We start from the raw sequence: 20,265 nt of genomic DNA, 5'->3' as shown, positions 1-20,265 counted from the left end.
CTACTGAAGTGAAAGTTGGAACATCCACATGGTGCTATAAAAAATTTCTTTAAAAGGGATGATAATATATATTTTATTTATACTTAAGCATTAGATGTAACATCTATATTTTTTCTCTTTTATGCTTATCATAATCCAGATTTCAATAATTTAGACTCAATCACAATTGGTATGGTAAAATGTAAGAATAAGTGACAAAAAATGGGGAATGGCTTTCTTCTTGCTCATTTAATCACTTGTTCTAACTTTTGTTGATTCCATGAGAAAACTATTTCTTTAGCTCTTTTTTTTTTTTTTTTTTTTACTTCAAATAGGTTTCATATAGATGTTATGGGAAATATTAGTTTAAAATAGTGATTTCACAGGATAAACTCAAATTCCCAAAAACTGAAAATCAGATTCAGATTTGAATATTACTTTCTATCTTCATGTGTCTGTGGGGCAGAATTGACCATCTACTATTATTATAATCTGAGAAGATGATTTTGGTAGTTGTGATAAACTAAAGGTGGGGAGAACAGAATTGCGGTCCAAGGCATAACTATTCACTGAGTGTACAGGTCTAACTAACCGCTGACCACTCGTGCTGGTTATGTAGACAAATGGGATTATCATCAGCCTACTCTGGGCAGAGAAATTGAAAACATGCCCCAGTGAAATGCTCTGGGAAATTGCTCCCTGGCATGATTATTTCTTGTCTCCCAGTCCAGCATGCTAGAAAAATTAAAGGTATGACAGCCGCTAAGAAAATATACCAAGTGGTAACGTAAGCAACCTTCAAAACTATGACAAGAGTTTTTGGGTTTTGTTTTCCTGTGAGAGGGTGGGTGTTTAACAACTGGCAACCTACTTTGAAAAAGGGATTAGAGACAGGGCCCATGAATGGCTAATAAGTTACATGGAGCACGTGGCTCTTCTTTGGAAGTCTGTACTTACCCTCACTTACCTATCACTTCCGAGTGACTGAAGAAGATCTAAAAGAATTCCCTTAGCTTTTCCCAAGCTCCCTCTTCCTTGACCTCAACTTTACTTCTGTCTTTTCATCTGAGCCAAGAGGAAAGAAAAACTGTCGGGGGCACAGAGACGAGCACAGGCTGAGCTGCCCTAAAGAGGGAGATCGAACGGCTTTGTTTTCCCCACACCTTTTATTTTTTACCAGTTGAAAATAAGTTCTGCCTGTCAAGTTCTCCTTTTTGATGTGACTGAAATTTGTCTGACCATCAGGAAAAAAGGAAGGCACCGACATACAATGTAAAAAAAAAATTTTTTTAATGGCATTTTCAGTCTCACTTTGGGATTAGAAGGATATTGAGGAGGAAAAGGCATTGTTCTGAAGCTACATTTCTGATTTGAAAGAAAAAGAATTGGCATTTGAATCTGATTAGCTCTACACAATCGCTGGTAGGACCAGGTCAAGAAATACCATAGGGTAGGGTGGCGCCTGTGGCTCAAAGGAGTAGGGTGCCGGCCCCATATGCCAGAGGTGGCGGGTTCAAACCCAGCCATGACCAAAACTGCCAAAAAAAAAAAAAAAAAAAAAGAAAGAAAGAAAGAAAGAAAGAAATACCATAGGGTATTACAGGGTATTCCCAGGATGACCGGCCCAGCACAGGCATCAGATGTGCAGACACTATCCTCTTCAAGAAGCTCCCAGGAAGTCTGCATCCAATTTGGTCAAATGTTTAATTTAAAAATCAAACCTCCAAAATAGACACATAAGGACTCTATCTTGAACTTTGGAGATCTGTAAATCTGACAGACATTCCCACAGGCTTTTAAAGAGCCTGTGGGAAATATTTGGTGTCAGATACCCCAAAGATAAGGGTTTTCTTTCTTAAAGTGATATCTGAGGGAAGAAGCCAGTGTGGGGAACAGTAACCTTGAGATCTAGAGATCAGAATATAACCAATGGTATTGACTTGGTTGTGAGTTGCATTGTACTCCTCAAAAAGATGCTGGGCCCTCACCTCCAGGACCTGTGAATGTGACCTTATTTGGAAATATGCCTTTGCAGAAGATCAAGTTGAGGTTATTAAAGTGGGCCCTAAGCTGACTATATCTTCATAAAAGGGGGAAGCTTGGACACAGACATAGACATGAATAGAGGGAAGATGATGTGAAGACATAGAAACAAGGCTGTCTACAACTCAGGGGATGCCTACGGCTCCCAGAAGCTAGGAGAGCTAGGAAACCCAGGAGAGCCAGGAGAGAGGAATGAACAAAGACGGGAGAGCCAGGAGAGCTGGGAGAGCCCGGAGAGAGGAATGAACAAAGACAGGAGAGCCAGGGAAAAGGAATGAACAGGTTCTTTATCAGGGTCCTCTGATGGAATCAAAGCTGCTGACACCTGAGCTTGGACTCCCATCTTCCAGAACTATGAGCCAATAAATTTCTATTGTTCCAGCCACCCAGTTGGTGGTACTTTGTTACAGCAGCGCTAGCAAACTAATACAGACCCAATTTACTTCCTCATTTGTCAAATGTGAAATGGATGCTAGACACGTCTGAAGAACGTTCCAGTTCCAACATTTTGGGATTCAGAGTAACAAACCGAGAACTACCTTCATGAAGCACAAGGCTATCTGAGCACCTAAAACCCAGTCACTGGCCTGGGAGGTAGCAGACCACAGTTGGGTGCTACCTCTGCCTCCAAGGAACTGCAGTACTCTGAGGAATATCCCAACTTCTCTGGTTTCCACTCTCTCATCTATCAAAGGAGAACACAGGAAAGATGTTCCTAACAGTTCATCCTAGCTCTAAATGATTAGGTGTCCAGTGATTCCATTGTAATGAAATTCAAATCAACTGATATTTATTTAGAGCTTTTATTATAAATGAAATGCTACACTTAGTATCATTGGGGCATGCAAAATAATTATGACATATAATCCCTGTCGTCTAAGATTTTATAGTGCGGAAACAGTAGACTGGAGCATACTGAAAGCCTTCCGCACGCGGCAGAGGAAAGACTGGTGCTTGGTCACACGTATCCTCCTACCTGTGTCCACCATTTTCTTCTGTTCCCTCCACAGTTTTGGCCAGGCCTTCTTCATCTTTTTTTTTTGGGGGGGGGGGATAACTTAATTATTGTTACTTTTTCATTAAAAAACATGAAATGCTTCAAAATTTGCATGTCATCCTTGCACAGAGGCCTTGCTATTTTCTTTGCATTATTCAAATTTTAGGAGAGGTGCTGACAAATCAAGGATCAGAGAGGACATTTTAATAACCTCCTTATCAAAACCCTTGTATTTGGCATCTTCTTCTTCTATACTAGCAGTCTTTAAAATATGAATTCTAAGCATGCCTTCCATTGATCGAAACGCTTTCCTGGCTTCCGTTATCTTATTGGACAAAACTGAAACTCTCTGGCATACTCTAGAATTTCTTTCACTGTTTGGCTCTTTTCTGCCTTTCCTGCTATATTTCCTCCTCGAGTAACTTCACTATGGATGGCCTACTATGTTGAAAAGTGAGCTTATTTTTCCAACCCCAGGGTCAAAACGCACAGCTCCACTACTTACTTCCTGAAGCGCCTCCATCCACCTGCCATGTCACTCTTAGTTCTCTTCATTGATCTACTAGCAAGTTCTCTCTTTCACGCTTCCCGAACCATTCTCAAATGCACACAGTTCTTTCTGTTCCCCACTACTATTGTCCGTGGGGCTGTGCCGCCTCTCGGGACAGTTGTAAGATATGCAGTGAAGATGAAGGTAGGCATAAAAGCAAGAGACACAGCGCTGAGTGTGACTGCTGACGTAAGGGTGTGGACGTCCCTGCCAGTCAAACCTGTATCCTTCCTATAGGGGTTTCCAGGCCTCGTGAGCTCGTGGGGTGGAGAAGCCCCTTGCTTAGTTCCCTGCTGTGTCTGCAGCACCCTGGACAGGTGCCTACAGAGCAGGTTTCAGTAATATGTGCTGAATGAATGAACAGAGAATTCCTCAGAGCTTCCTGACTCGCTTTCAAATAGATGGGAAGTTGGGAATCAAGAGACCACTCCAGAAATCAGATCCCTCCTTATCAAAGAAAAATACGTATCAACACATACATTTAAAAGTTGTCTAATGTTTTTTTCATTAATTCAATGAATGTTTAATAAAGCACTGATTATGTGTATAGCTTTTTGCTTGTAAGTACCTACATAGTATATAGAATTTCATTTGGAGCCACTGATAAACTCCTGCCTATATCCCTTTATCTCAGACAGTTCCTCTTGAATTTATAATTAAAGTTGATGTTTTAATCATATGGACCAACTGCTTCTCTTATATTTATAAATAATCATCCACAACAGATTTCATGATAATGTCACAAGGACTTTTTGTATTATTTCGAAGTATCTGTAATTAATTTGTCTACTTTATCCAAATTGTATAATTATTTTAAGAATATATAAATTTATTTCAGATAGTTGGGACTGCAAACCTCTCAAATTCTAGCCTGGTCTCAAGGATGAAAACAAATGCTCGTCGCTTTTTTCTACTTGTAAGAATAAAGTAATACTGTGTATCTCCTTTATTGACCACGAATTCGTAGGTGATTCCAAACCTAATTTTTATAAACTTCAAGTAAAAACTGCTCAGCAGGACATTCCCTACATCCTAAAAAACAAACGGTAAGAAGAGTGAGAAGTCCCAAGGGTTTCCTCTCCTTGAATCTAAAATAGCAAGAGAGGGCGAGGCAGTGAAAATGTCTTCCTAGGGTGTCTCCCTCTCAGTCCCTTTTAGAACAATGGGTCCTAACTAAGTAAATACTCACTTGTCAGAAGTATTTGCAACATCACAGTCAGTGAGGCACTGAGGGACTTTCCCTTCTAAAGCAGCAAATTAGACATTTACAAATAGTGAAGATGGTACTTGTCTGCTATGACCTTTCACTGTGTCTGTACATGTAAGTGTTAATGTAATTTAAATGCCATTTAGACATGTTTGGGGTTTATCAAACTAGTCTTTATATCCATTCTTATGTAACAATTTTGAAGAGGGACTGTTTCCCCTTGCCACAGGAACCAGCCTGGCTATAGATAGCCCTATGCAAATAATCTGTACGAGTAAAGCAGGATCTATTTAAATCTAAATGAAATCAGGTAGGACCTTGAGAAAATGAAGAAGGGACCAAAAATATATATTTTTTAATAGGCCAGAGTAGGTTCACATTATTTTGGTACGAACTTTATTCATTTGAGGTATGTTACTAAGCTGAGAGTTTGGATTGATATGCAAACAAATTACCTCGGCTGGAGTCCATAGTTTTTCATTTAAAATAGAGAGATGAGGAGAAACACAAGAAGACGAATCTTGCCGACATAAATTTTAAGATCAAAGGCATACTTTTCAATCATCTAAAGTTTTAATAAACTAACCAATGAGCTATTCATAAAGTTTGTCATTTGTCAACCTTCAGGAGGAGATAAATGTCTTTTCAGAATGGTTGGAGAGACAATTCCATGTCTTTTCAGAATGGTTGGAGAGACAATTCCAGGTATAATTTTTACTTACCTTTTTAAAAACAACAACACAAAATTATTGGTATTTTTTTTGGTAGTTTTTTTGGCCAGGGCTGGGTTTGAACCTACCACCTCTGATATATGGGGCCGGCACCCTACTCCTTTGAGCCACAGGCGCTGCCCAAGTTATTGGTATTTTTACCTTCCTTTATACTTTCTAAAATTTGACTTTTCACAGTGTCTCAAACCCAAAATATACATTTAAAATAAAAAAATTGAATTTTATAAATGTTCTCTTCCCACACATGGATTTTAATGACTATATATATATATATATTAAGGTAAAATGCTTTTCCCAGGAACATTTGACAATAAAGGAAATCCAGGAAGAGCAACTTGGCCATGGCTGCTTCATTTCTGTTTTACCTGACCCAACATAATAAAGATTTTCTGATATTGTAAGAGTCTTTAAAAAGGCATATTCTACTCATGAAGCAAATGAGGAATAAGCTATTATGGCTTAGCTGCCTAGCTAGCTAGTTATAGAACATAGGTAGATTTAGTATAGAAATAAACATCTCTATCTATTAATTTACTGATGTAACGCAAAAGAGAAAAACAGAAGGAAAAGAGAAGTGCTCAGTGTGCTTGCTGGTCTGATTTTGGATTAAAGACTGGCCATTTGAGGAAGAGGCAAGTCTAAAGTTCCTCCCAGCACATCTGCTTGCATGAATGGAGATGGAGTCACTGGCCTGCAGGTTCAGGATGTCTTGACAAACGGGTCCCTGTGTTACAGTTTTCTTATTTGTGAAGGCCACATCTACACACACGTGAAGGTGCCGAATGACGTAGGCAGTGTGAGAACCTGGGTAATTTCATAAAAATTCACCTAAAAATTTCAAAACTACATTTAAGCTACCACATACGAAAGAATAAGAGAGTCGTAATCATCTTGTGCACTTCCACTGAAACGCGTGATATTAATTCTAAGACATGTAAGAGAAAAATCACTTATAAATTCTATATTAATTTTAAATAACAGACTTTCAAATCTTTTCAAATGTACCTAATTGGCCCTTGATTCACAAATTTCAACAAAAGCCCTAATTATTAGAGACTTAATGTTGGTGGAGTTGACATTGATATCTCCCCTTGTCTCGCTTTCACTTGGAAAGCCGAAAAAAATAAAAATCCTTCAGGGGTGCTTTTGTCGATTTTCCTAAACTAGAAAGGAACTATAACTCAGCACTTCTAACATATGCCCCAGAAGGAGGAAAGCAGAAAAAATGCAGGAGGTCTTCTGCATAAATGCAAGTTAAAGGATTTACAGCATAGGCCGTTAAAAACAAAGTGTCACGTGTATTCATGAAAGAATGTAGAAGAAATATATTATCCCTGAGATGCAAGTCACAGGTATGAAATTATAGCACCCTGACCCTGAAACTCCACATTCAAATAATACTGGAACTCCTCCCTAAAGACCTGGGCATAATTCGTGCTCTGGACAGCATGGAAAAACAGCTTCTCCGAATTTCTAGCTCTGAGATTTCACTTAAAGTCAGGCTGCTCTCACGCTATTTTTCTCTGTGCCTAATGAAGATCTGATTACAAATATTTACTCCCAAGTTCATGGCTGGCATTTGCTGGCTCAAGCAGTGCTAAGTCATTACTGCTTGGCATACGTTCCACTGGGGAGACTACTAGTTATCTTCTCATTGACGATAGAGGCAACCCCTTCAATTCCTCCCGGCCCTCCCTTCTTCCACTTTACACTGTCCCCAATTTGGAAGACTGGTCAAGTTAAAATGAAACAAAAACATCCCATGATGCAGCTCTCAGAATTCCTCAGCCACTTGAAAGCAGAACTGTTATCAGTAGTAAAAGGCTGCCTGTTGTATTTACCACGGACACATGATATACAAACCAAACCTGCATCTCTTATAATCATTCTTTCTGAGAAGCCTTCCCATTCAAAAGTGGAAAGGGGGAGGCAAACGTAGCCACAGTTAAAAGCACTCACGCTATAATTCTTCTCCTCCCCAAATGAACACCAGCACCTACAGTGCTGCCCTGCAGCCTCCCTGCTTTGATCTGTTGGCAAATGCATTTATCATTGGATCCCACCTCTCTCCTATGCTGTGACCATTTCCTTTCCTGTCACGGAGACCCTCCGAACAAACCCAGGTAACACTAGACATTTTTACATTAGGTTGATTCAAGGAAATAAGGAAAGGAAAATACAAGTGTTACCATATTTGGAAGTCACACTGTTTCCTAACTTGATTTGAGAGAATCTTAGGTCTGCAACAGTCGAAAATGAAAAGTAGGGAAAGAAGAATAAAAAAAAAAAAAAAGCTGCCTGATTCTAATACACCTAATTAGCCATCGGCAGACTCTTAATTGCATACATTAGGATGATTCCATAGTGGAGATTAATTCTAAATATACCCAAGCAGCTGGTTAAGATGCCATGGATTACAGTGTGGACTGTACTTTTCCACTTAATTAGATATCAAAATTAAGCAGCAACAAGCATTTTGACATAACGGGGATCAAGCCGCTGCCTGGTATCCCAGAGCTGCACTAAAGTGACCGCTAAACAGAGCCGCACAGATGGAGAGATATTAAATGCCGCACTGGAAAGTAATTTCAAATAATAAAATATCAATATTTACATTTTAATTACCCCTACTGAGAGCCGCTCTGTCATTTTCACTATTGCCGACGCAGCAAGGGGTAGTGGAGTGACATTGCGGCTCTGGCTGCAATGACTATTTTGTTTCCATTAAAGAATGACAAGTGTTTTAGAGGCAGTGACACTCGGTGTGTGAACAAGAATGACAGTAGATCAGAAAATTCCTATTAAGGGACTAAATTCCTCAACAAGAGAATTTACTCTGAGCAGCAGCTCCTCCTTGAAACACATAATCCCTTCCAAATTTTCTGCTGAAAGTTTATTATTGGGGAAGCCCAAGGGAAGTTTTAGTCTCCCATGAAATATTTAGATCCGTAAAATGTTATATGATGATTGTCAATTTAAAAACAATAATACTTGATGGGAACAAATATCCAGGAGTTATGTGTAAATCACAATGAGGTTGGATGAGGGAGAGGGCGGTTCTTTTTTTATATTCTCTCGTTTAAATTGACAATACCATTGATCATGTTTCCTCCAAGCATATCTGTTTCTTAATAGAGTATATCAATGAAATCTTGGAATACAATTTAGAATCATCATAATAAAAACATTAGACTTGTTTTCACTATCTTTTCATTAGTATTTTAGTATACCAAACCATCTCAATCATAATTTCCTTGGCATAGAAAATAAAGTCAAGAACAGTTGATAATTTGCACGTGTAAATGCACATTCATGTGTATACATATTGTATATTTTTCTTTAGTGTCTGTTATTATTTAAGAGTAGCAAATTCCTAGTGGCCCTTTCAGACCTTCACCAAATTTAATTACTCTTTATGGGATGTGAAGATAAGATTATGAAAAAAAAATAAAAGGTATATATTAGATGTGACATGCTGCATTCACAGGATAATAAATGGAAACAGTAAACTCTTCCTTTGGGGATGACTATCAAAACTGCAGAGATCTTGAAAGAATTTTAATGCCTCAAGATATGAGTGAGTGTATAAGAAAAACTCTATGGTCAGTATACTGTGGTAGGCAGTTAACTAACCCCCTATCTCAGAGCCTGCATTTATTTAATGTGCAGAGATGAACAAACATAAAGGTGATAAATGGCTAGAGCAGGAGGCTGAATGGAATTTTTCAAAGAAAGGAAAAGGGAAGTTGGGGCGAGTTCTAGAGTATTAGCCATCCCTTTCACTCTCATTCTTTTTAAATGATCAATTTTGAAGTTGAAATAAAAACTAGATTACAGGTACGGTTTACTAATGCGTGTCCCCTAACTAGGAGATGTTCCTCTTAACAAAAAAATAAAAGTGCATCTCAAAGTATTTCTATCTCTAATGCTTTTAGGACAAGACAGATCCCCATTTCTCAGCTACCAGCACCTTTTAATTTCTGAAAGAACCACGGTTGAAAATCTTAATTAATTGTTCCATACTGCTTCAGGATCATTATGCAATGTAATAAAGGCCGTGTAATTATGAAATTTTACAGCCATTACCAAGGCTGATGGCTCGTATTTCATCCTCAGCTGGACCCGATGGCTTTTAGGCACTCGGCTCCCCTTTGATGAACTACGGACAGATCTATCAGGCCCAAACAATATCCAGGCAAGGCGGCTATAATAGCTACCTACAGATGAAGCCATAGATAAAGATAAACTATAAATTTACACACACAAATGCAGGCACACTGCCTGGGGACGATGGCGGGTCGAGGACACGGCTCTGGGGAAAGGTAGCTGCTTCCTGCACTTTCTGCTCAGTCACTCAGAATGGGTCGGATTTCACAAAAGACAGTGAAACCCACGTGAACATCTCATTTATTCTCTGCATCTCGAAATCAAATGAGATTTCGAGCATTGAATGAGATTTCGAGCAAATGTCCATGAGCATTGTCTTTAGTGCATTATTTAAAGGGCAGAAACTATTCAGATATCCTAACATCTGTTTCAGTGCTGGAAAAAAAACCCCAATAACTAGATACAAGGGGTTTTATTCCTGGCACATAGCGCTAATACAGCAATTCAAAATAGGTACTCTGAAACAAATTAGATTATAGCTCATGAGTATCTCTTTCACAGATATTGAAAATTTTAAAACAATGTTACAAAATAATTCAAGAACAAAAATCCAAAGCTGAAACATAGGTGGGGAAAATAAAATCATATTAATTTACAACTACAAGGCAAGTACTGGTTGATTTTAGAATGTAAGAATCCACGTAGCCTATGAACTGATACAGCTGTGTTAATATCGCCTACATATCTCTTTGGAGGGATTGATCACTGCAATGGTTAAATGTAAAAGGGGCATCCAGGAGGTTCAATTGACCACCACAAGTGCTACACTTCAGGGAGCAACTACTTCAACTCTACCTATGGGATGAGGCAACATCATGGAGCTAAGCCCTCAGTCCTTATGATGGCATCCGACTATGCTGGCTGGTTTTATGAATATGATGAGACAGCCAGTCTGTGATGTGACTTATCCCGAAGAAAAACTTTACCAGAGGGTCAATGCAATTCAGTCTAGAAAGTAAAACAAGGGGCCATGCAGGGCAGGCAAGAAAAATTAGCAGGATGCATGAAGGCTGAGTTGATGACTGGCATGCGGGTAGGGCGTGTGTGTGTGTGTGTGTGTGTGTCTCGCGCGCACGTAAAGATGTAACAGTGGTGTAAGTGTCTTTAAGTCGGCACAACTTGGGACAGTTCTGAAAGATTATGGATTAAGACTGAAACTGGCTACAGTACAATCCCAGCCACTAAACTAGCTGTGTAACCTTGAATTAGTTACTGAACTGCTCCATCTCCCCTAGATTGGCAGACTGGATGCTCTCGTTTATGGTATACTCTGTACTGAACATTTCACTGCCAACTCTGACGCTCTTTGATATGGGCAATGGAAAGCATAGGTCCAAAACAAGCCTTCCCTGTGTGAATGGCCAGTCTCTCTGCCTGAAGCCCTTGCTTCAGCTGTATTTGACCCTGCCAGTGTGATTGCATTTCCCATTTTTAAGATAGATCACATGTATGTGTCCTTGTTCTATTTCCCCTCTTCATCTGTACTGGGTCTAATTCCTAACGCCTTCCTTCCTGTCTTTAAATTAGAGAGACTGTTATTTCTTCCCAAGGAAGGCCTTCACAATGTTCTCAATCCCCCCTCTTCCGGCCTCCTTGAAGATTCTGTTCTGTCAATTTTCTGCTCAGTCCTCTCCCTGTTTTGTCTTCACAAATCTCTCCTTCTCCTTGGGTTCTGTTCCTTCATCTTGCTATTTTGATAAAATCTTCCCTCCACTTTGGCTCCGCGTCAATGGCCAGCTTTCTGCCTGTCTGTCTGTCTCCCTCTGCCCCCTATATCATCAAAATTCCTGACCAAATGCTGTACAGGCACTTCTCCATGACTCTTCATCTTCAACCCCCTACAGTCTGGATCCTGTCCCAGCTGTCATCACGGGCGATGACCTGCTCAGAGCCTATTGATCTCTCTGGGCTATTTATTCCACGCACATGCCTGTCTCCCCAAAACTCTCTCCTCCTTTGCCATTTGTAACACATCTTTCTTCCTTCTTTTGTGGCAATCCTTCCCATGTGATACTTTCAAGAATTCTATCTTAGCTTCTTTTCTTCCTCTACCTTCCCTTCATTTCTATGGCTAAAACAAAAAAGTTTAGCTCACACCTACTTCACCCACAAGAGCTAGACTGTGACATTTCTGGTTCTCTACAGATCACTCCCATCAAAATGTCTAAAATTGAACTCACTTTCTTCCAAAACTTATTTCCAAAATACATTCCCTAGAGTATTGTTAAATGCTGAACCAGACAGAGGTGAAGTTTTGGACTCATCCTTGACTCTTCCACTACGTCCAATTTTTCTATGAAATATCTCTTAGTTCCAACTCTTACATCTAGTCCCCTAATTCAGTTCCTCATTATCTTTCACCTTTACTAAGTAAATGGTCTCCCAACTCAGAATTTCCCTGACATCTTTTATTAACTACAGTAAGCAGGGGTCACGTTTCCCGGCTATGATAATTTCTCTCTGTGAGGTCCATGGAGGCCTTCACTGGCAGGTCCCAATTTACCTTTCTCTCTCCATTTTTTGGTAAGAATGATGAAGACAATGATAAAAGTTTGGAAAATTCACTGAGGACTTACAATGTGCCGGGCACGTTCCAAAGCACTTCTGTCTATTGAATGTCAACTAGGAATCACTCAACAAAAGGCAATCCTTTGGGGGGTTACATTTGGGAGAGGGGAGTAAATAAAAATATCACAGGGAGTGATGTAATATTGCAATGGAGAAAAATGTCCACAAAACAGAGAAAATGAGTACATGGGATGGGGAATGGGAAAAGAGGAGCTGCTATTGTAAGCAAGGGGCGAAGGGAAGTGTCCCTGATATCTGACCTCTAAGCAGAAATCTGAAGGTGAGAAGTAAGCCCTGTACCGGCCTAGGTACTGTAAGGAACTGTGTATGTCCCTTCAAAATTTATATGTTGAAGTCCTATACCCTGATGTGATGATATGGATATTAGGAGGTGGAGTGTCTGAAAGGTAATTAGGTTACGAGGGCACACAGAGCCCACGTGAATGGAATTAGTGCCCAGAGAGGTCCTTTCCCTCCTCCCTGTGAGGAACAGAGAGAAGGCACCAGCACGAGGCAGGAACCGGGCCCTCACCAGACACAGAGTTTGCTGGCTCCTGGATCTCGGACTGCCCAGCCTCCAGAACTGTGAGCAATGCATTTCTGTTGTTTATTAGCCAGGTAACAAATGTTAGCCTGTAACAGTTTTTGTTACAGGAACCCAAATGGACTGAGACCCTGGGGAAGAGCATTGCAGGCAGAGGGAGTAACAAATACACAGATGCCAGAGGCTTTTTGTTCTGGTGCAGCGATCGTAAAAAGGCCAGTGCCGCTGAAAACAAGCAGGAGGAAATGGCGCTGGGGAACGGGCAGCCACACCACAAAGGGTTGGCACCATTTTGCAAACTTTGGCAGCTTTTACTTTTCTTGAGATGGGAAGCCACTGGGGGCTTTCGGCAGCGAGGAGACAGGATCTGACTTGCATTTTAAAAAGTGACTGCTGGGTATGCAATCAAAACCATTTCATTCTCACTAAAACTTTACAGAACATACACTATTATCTTTGCCACTTTACACATGAGGAAGATAAAGTATAAAACCCCTGCAGATCACATGACTAAAAGTAGGGGCATGATTTCCATCCATGGCATTTGAGTCCAGAGCCTGGACTTTACCCACCAGGCAGCACCATCTCTCTTCCTGTATTCTAAGGATCATTTATCCTTTCCCAAAAAAGCTATGCTGTTTTTGTTTACCTGATTTAGATATTCCTTTACCTTTGTATGAAATGCCTCTTAAACTATCCATACATATCTGAAATATTTTTCTCTAGGGATTTCTTTAAAGACCGTCAGCAGAGGGACGCTTCCCCCTCCTGCTTTCTCCTCTGCGACTATGTTGACACCACTCAAGTCATTATCTCTTCTATGATATCAAACCAATTATTCTTCTTTGTATCCCTACAGCTTGGCAAATAGCAGGGTTTCTTTGTTTTTAAATTAAAACTTGTATATGTGTATATGTCTATGCCCAGAGCTTGCAAGGTCTCAAGGACCTAAATGGTATTAATCTATATTTGGGAAATTAAAAAAATAAAAGATTGGTAGAGAGAAAGAGTAGTCATAGCTTGAGTAAGGGCAAAAAGCAGTGAGTCTGTAAGAGCTTGAGAATAATGCAGCTAAAGCACTTCCTGCACCTCTCTCCTCCACCCCATCCCTTTCTGCTCTAAAGAAACTAAAATCAGAATGTGGTGAAGCCTTTCCACTGTTCCTGCACAGCTAGAGGTGACTCAAGCAGCTGAGTAATTCCTCAAGGGTAACACACGATAAGCCTGAGAAGCTTGAAGAGTTTTTAAGAGAAAAGTAGCAAATGCACCCTTCATCCAAAAGGAACATGCTAAAACCTCTTAAATCATCCTATTCCCCACCTTAACACCAGCTTATTACCCCACGTTCTTGGGTTCAAATCTCCAGAAAACCAGGCACCCAATTAATAGCAATTATTTCAAGGTAACTCTGAAAAGCTAGATGCACCAGTTGGATAAAGTTACCAGGTACTTATTAAGTGAAATCTATAAGAGTATAGAAATGAAGCTTAGCAAAGCATTTTAGAAGTTACCTAATTCAAAAGTTTCCTTACATAAGCAAGGAAGACTGACGCTCAGATCAACAAGCTTCATCACCATATGAGGCATGTCACGTCAGCTGAACAATTACTCTGAGAATCGTAATTTGTTGTCATGATATGTGTTTAAAATAGATTTTGATATGGACTCTCATGTCTCAAATCTAGATATTTGGAAAATCAGAACAGTCAGTGAGGTTGACCATTCTAGTTGTATAAACAAAGCCTAACTTTAGATCTTTGGAGGGATTGCTGCTGTGCCGTAAGGAAGGCTAAAGTCAACATGAGGAATTTTTATCAAGCCCCGTGTTAGCATGATTAAAATGTGTTTGTTGACAATTTCTTTACTTGGTGAATTTGAATATGTGTATATATATATTCTTCAAATATACACATATACATAAAAACTTTTAAGAAGCTGGTGTGCCCTTAGCATCACTTGAAAATACAAAATTTTAATTTGGTTTGTTACTAACACATAGGTGACTGCATGAGATGATATACTTGAAAATACTGTGACAGTCAGTTCCCCTCCCCCCATGTTATTTTCTACCAACTTTTCTTACCTTGGCTCATTCTATTCCAACCAGATTGGTCTCCTACTGATCTTGGATCATCCAAGGGCACTACTGCCTCAGGCCCTTTGCATATACTATCCCTCCTATCCATTCTCCGTCTCCCCCGTTAGAGTTTAAACTCCACAGGGCTGCAGATGTTTTAATGACTTTTGTTCATTGCTATTAAGTAGTCCACAAAGTAGATAGATGCACTAAAAAATATTTGAAAAAAAGCACAGCACTAGCATTATATTGTGAATTTAGTAGGTTTTTAATGGAAAATGCTCAAACTATATTAGTTTCTTATTTCACCTCTGATGCAAAGAAAGACCAATTAACTTAATTTGAGATGTAAGAAATATATACAAAAATTTTTACTTACAATATATTTCTTGATTCTCCCCTGTGGAGAACAGCCAAAAAATGGTAATTTTAAAATTTAATTTGATTAGAATACTTCAAGTGAGAAACAGGAAAAAATATATATAATTTAACAAAGACATTTGAAATAGACCCCATTTTTGCTTTTCTAATCATTCTGGGTGATACTGTCCAACCACATTGCTTATAGAATTTATGTACTTTGATATTGCCACTTCATCACATACCTAAGATAAAGGTAACTTTGCAAACCTTCTCCTTTACTAATATTTCCCACAGAATTCAGATACTGCCATTTTCATATTCTGAAGAATCTCAACAAAGTCAATGGACTCAGTAATTCATATATAATGAAATGGGTGTAAATTTCTTTGCAGAAAAAGACTTTATAGATTATTTGTTACACACACTTTTCATTATTACACATTTTTAATTAGGATAAAAAGGCTTCATAATTTAAATCTCCCACTTTAGGACTGGATGTGGCCACAGAGAAGGGACTTTATTTAATTCCTTGACTGTTCTTTTATACCACAAAATAAGTGCTTAAATAGTCTTTAAATGCAAAAACTCACAGGAGCAACTTGTCTGCATCAGTCAATATTATGTTTTAAATAATGCTTCTTTCAAATTTCCCATTTCTTTTTTTGTACTTTTTGGCCAAGGCTGGGTTTGAACCTGCCACCTCCGGTATATGGGGCCGGCACCCTACTTCTTTGAGCCACAGGTGCCACCCCCAATTTCCCATTTTTAAATTTAATTTTCATATAAATAAAAATATTTGCAAGTCACTTGGCATTTAATAATTGACATTAAAGATGTAGATGTAAGGGTGCACATGGTAATATCTGTTTCAGTTTCTCTAGGATCAAGGCCTAGAAGATACTCAAGTCATTGAGATATAGGAGAAATAAGGACTAATTCAAAACCAGTCACATCCAATATGAACCTTTCTTTATTATGGTGCTTTTACTACGGTATGTTCTTTAGACACAATCAGTCCAGCTGTGCTTGATTAGGATTTTTCACTACTTAAAACTCAACAGTAGAATTATTTCTTTAAAAGACCAAACCACAGTGAATTTGCTTTTTTACTTCTGCAGCCAGTTTTTCAAGATGTTTCTTTATAACCAAGGAAGATGACATTTACTAATGTGTTGAAGAGACAGGGATTCTCTTTTGAGGCAGGCAACACTAATAAGAAAGATAGGGTTCAATGTCCTAGGTATTCTTCCAAGTTTTATTAATTAGGTAGAAAGCCTTTCCCACTGGAATAGTGCAAGGTATTTATTAACACTTCAGCCCACAAATAGAACAAATGTACAGCAAAGGAGATAATTATTAAATACACCGATCCCTTTATCTACTTGGCAGGGACAACCCCAAAAGACAGTTTCTGATTATGATCTTTTTCATGATATTTTAATTGTGCTTCTTAACCTGCTAAATTAAAAACTACAGGGCAATCTCACTTAGATCACAGACAAAAGAGATCCTATCAATTTGCAACGAATGTATGAATGCTTCTATCTGCTTTAATTACACCAAGAATTTAACAGGCAAATTCAATAGGATCACAGAAGGATTGCGAGCTAAATGTTATCTCTTAGCCAATGGCATTATCATCTCCTGGATGTTGTTACACATTATGGAGTACGAACCTCAGGTTAATAATAAGGTTGAGAAATAATGATATCAATGTAAGGGAGGCTTGTGCAGCTATTTCTGAGTCTGTTGGTTATTTTTGTGATTAACTATTCCATATACCCAGGCCACGAGGAGATAAGGGATTCTATAAAGAGAACTTATAATGACCTAAGTCTCTCTGCATCTTAAACTCTGCTAGTATATGGATTACAATTAAGTTTTTTAACTTTTATTTTGTCCTACATTGATAATCATTTTTAAACCAAAATTGTTTCACAATTCCTCTCAACTAAACCTTCAGTTTTTCTCAAATAGTCCATTTACCTATGGCCTAAAAAAGCTAAGATGGAGTCTTCTTGGGCACTCCCGAGTGTGATCACCCAGGAGATTCCTGGAGCTTTGGAATCCTACTCAGGATTTGAAATTTTCATTCTGGCCACATTTTGGGAGCCTAACCCAAGCCACTTTCCTAGTAATGAGTTGACCTAAAATATATTGTTTGGTGAGTCTTCATGAGCCATAATGTACTACGTTCTGTGAGGGTAAGGTGTGTCTGTGCAAGACGAGAGAGAGAGAGAGAGAGAGAGAGAGAGAGAGAGAGAGAGAGAGAGAGAGAGAGAGAGAGAGATTTCCGATTCTACGCCTACTCCTGGTTGATCAATTCCTATCCTTTCTGTTTGACTTACATCCCTTCCAATGTTCTCATCCTGTTGACCTCCATTTTTCTCTACTTATTGAACTATTTTCTTCCTCCCAGATGTGGGTATTCTTACTTAATCACTTCAATAGGCATTAGGCTTTTTTCTCTTGGCAGAATAAAAGAATGCATTTCTTTTTGATTCCTTGTAAAGTAACTCTTAAAAACTAGCTATAGCTCTTAAATACAAATAGAAATGAGATATCAGTGTTGAGATTATGCAGCAGAGAGCCACGTCCAGCAAGGGCAGATGACGCATTGCACTTACCCCTTGAATTTTCTATCAGGTCTCAACATTAAGAGGCTTACCTCTAAAATTTGGGTCAGAAATACATGGCGTTTTAACATGTATTATTACCATTATTTTATGTATTTCCATTGCTTCACGACCAAAAGTATAATTACATTTGCTGTGTAGTCACTCAGTCTACTGACCAGGAAAATAGCACCCACCATCAGATGAAGAGTTCTGTAATACCATTCTAAATTTTGCAAGATTCTATTTCTATTTAACATCATAGTGACAAATAAAGTTACTTACATGTATCTTTTAAAGAGATAGTTAAAAAAATACAAAGAAGAGATTGTTATCTTTTTGTTCAGTAACGCTTATGTTCAATAAATGCTAAAAATGAAAAAAAAACTTAGAGAATAATTTCAAACATTAAATAAATAGGAACTCTTAACTCAAATTCACATATGTTGCAAAATGTGAGCAACAATTACTTTATGTATACTCTTGAGGAGATAAACTTACATAGTCAACTTGGTACACTTGATAAAAACCTTTACTCCTGGCAGCGCCTGTGGCAAAGGAGTGGGGCGCTGGCCCCATATGCCGGAGGTGGCGGGTTCAAACCCAGCCCCGGTCAAAAACCGTAAAAAACAAACAAACAAACAAAAACACCTTTACTCCTTAGGTTCCGTAATCAATGAAGTTTTGTCCTTATTTAAACAAAATGGGAGGGTGAATATAACAATCCAACAGGGATGTTGTAGGCATCAAATTCAAGTGAACACAAATTTGTTGGGAGTGATTTTATAATCTGAACAAAACTGTGCATATGATAATCAGTCTCATTATTATTTTTTCATTAATAGTAATAATAATTCAGAACCCTAAAGGAAGGAGACATTTCAAAAGGTGAGTTTCATCATATAAAACTCCAAAATAGTTTTTAAAGGTTTCAATCATCCTGGTTAGATTCCTTAAAAAATAATGACATATTCCTGAGTCTTCCTCAGACATATTTAGTTTTCCTGATGGCTCAGCATCAGCACAGTATCAGGAACCATCGGGAGACCAAAGGTTGCACTGAAATGCCCTCCAAGATTACTAAGGAATATGTGGGTGTCCAAATACACATGATGCAGCCTCCTGCGCTAAGCTTTTTAGAACTTGTTTTTTCATGCACATGTTCTTCATTTCAATTGCTGTCCATGGGAATCCCTTTAGCAACAAGCTCCCCTTAAATTAGCTGTCGACTAGAAGAGTTAAGCTAGTTAAAATGGTATCTAGAAAGAGTTCAAATAGCCCACGAATGAAGGGCTGAGGAACCACAGTACAAATATAATTCCTTTTTGGATAACCCAGAACAATTTTTCTTCTTCTTAACAATGTTCTAGGGAGTTGGGGTTGTTCAAAATTTGATATAATTCTATCTCTAAACGGGGAAAAACTGAACTGAAGGATTTTGGCACAAAATAGACTTAAATGAAATTTTCTGCGCACATACACCAAAAATGGTTATGTTTTTTCTCTTAAATAATTAGAAAAGCAATATAAGAAATAAAAAAAGCCACTAAGAGTAGACTTATATCCCCCCCATGTGTTTGCAAATAATAGTCATAGTATTTATGTAACAATATATTACGTATAATGATTTTACATAAACTTAATGCAATTCATTATCAACCTTAAGACATACCCACCCCAACACATGAATTCTAAGAATGTCCAGGTTTACATTAATGTTTAGAGTTATTCTGATGTTATTTGTATAAGTTTATATAACAGATTTCTATTAAACATTCATATGTTTTAAAGTTTACATGGCATGTATCTGCATGCTTAGAATATTTATCACTTATCATCAATTTTTTAGAAACATTATTTATAACCAAATGAGATGTTTCTGCTCAAAGAGTAATACATAAATGTCTGTTAAAATGCATATGGCTAAAAAATGCATATTGCTTACTTAATGTGCAACAAAGGCTGCTTTCTTACCATTACGTATGAGTATGTAATTAGCTACACAGCAAGTATCTTCTATGGAACTTCCAAGAACACTCTGAAATTCAAATGCTGCTGTGGTCACTTTTTAAAGTTTACCATTCTTTCTGTTTTATTTTTAAATATCAAAGATAAAACTTACTGCTTGGCTACCCAGAACAATTTTTGTAAAAAGTGCTGTTACAAAGATACTCCGGCTGCCCCCCAACACATTTATTGATCTTGTTGAAAGTGGCTTCATGGCAAATGAGACCATAGAGATGATAATAAAGCTATCATATGTATTTGTGTATTAATGTATATGATCTTCAAAATGGCATAATAAACTCAAAGAACTCACAAGTATGAAAATTTTAGACAGGTTTTGCAAGTTCAGCACTACTGATATAATTCTTTGTTGAGAACAGGAGGTACAGGGATTGTCCTGTGCACTACAGACTGTTC

The 20,265-nt window shown here is 38.3% G+C and overlaps 1 protein-coding gene and 1 pseudogene across 9 annotated transcripts in view; both read right to left on the bottom strand.

Annotated features, from left to right (window-relative positions):
• ESRRG (estrogen related receptor gamma) overlaps positions 1–20,265 on the bottom strand; it is a 660,395-nt gene that overhangs the window by 25,555 nt on the left and 614,575 nt on the right. The window lies entirely within an intron of this gene.
• LOC128597927 (uncharacterized) lies at positions 3,105–3,205 on the bottom strand (annotated as a pseudogene).

This window comes from Nycticebus coucang, chromosome 10 (assembly GCF_027406575.1).
Source record: "Nycticebus coucang isolate mNycCou1 chromosome 10, mNycCou1.pri, whole genome shotgun sequence".
NCBI classification, from domain to species: domain Eukaryota; kingdom Metazoa; phylum Chordata; class Mammalia; order Primates; family Lorisidae; genus Nycticebus; species Nycticebus coucang.
Note: the sequence above shows the minus strand (reverse complement) of the source record. Positions and strands in the feature narration are given on the sequence as shown.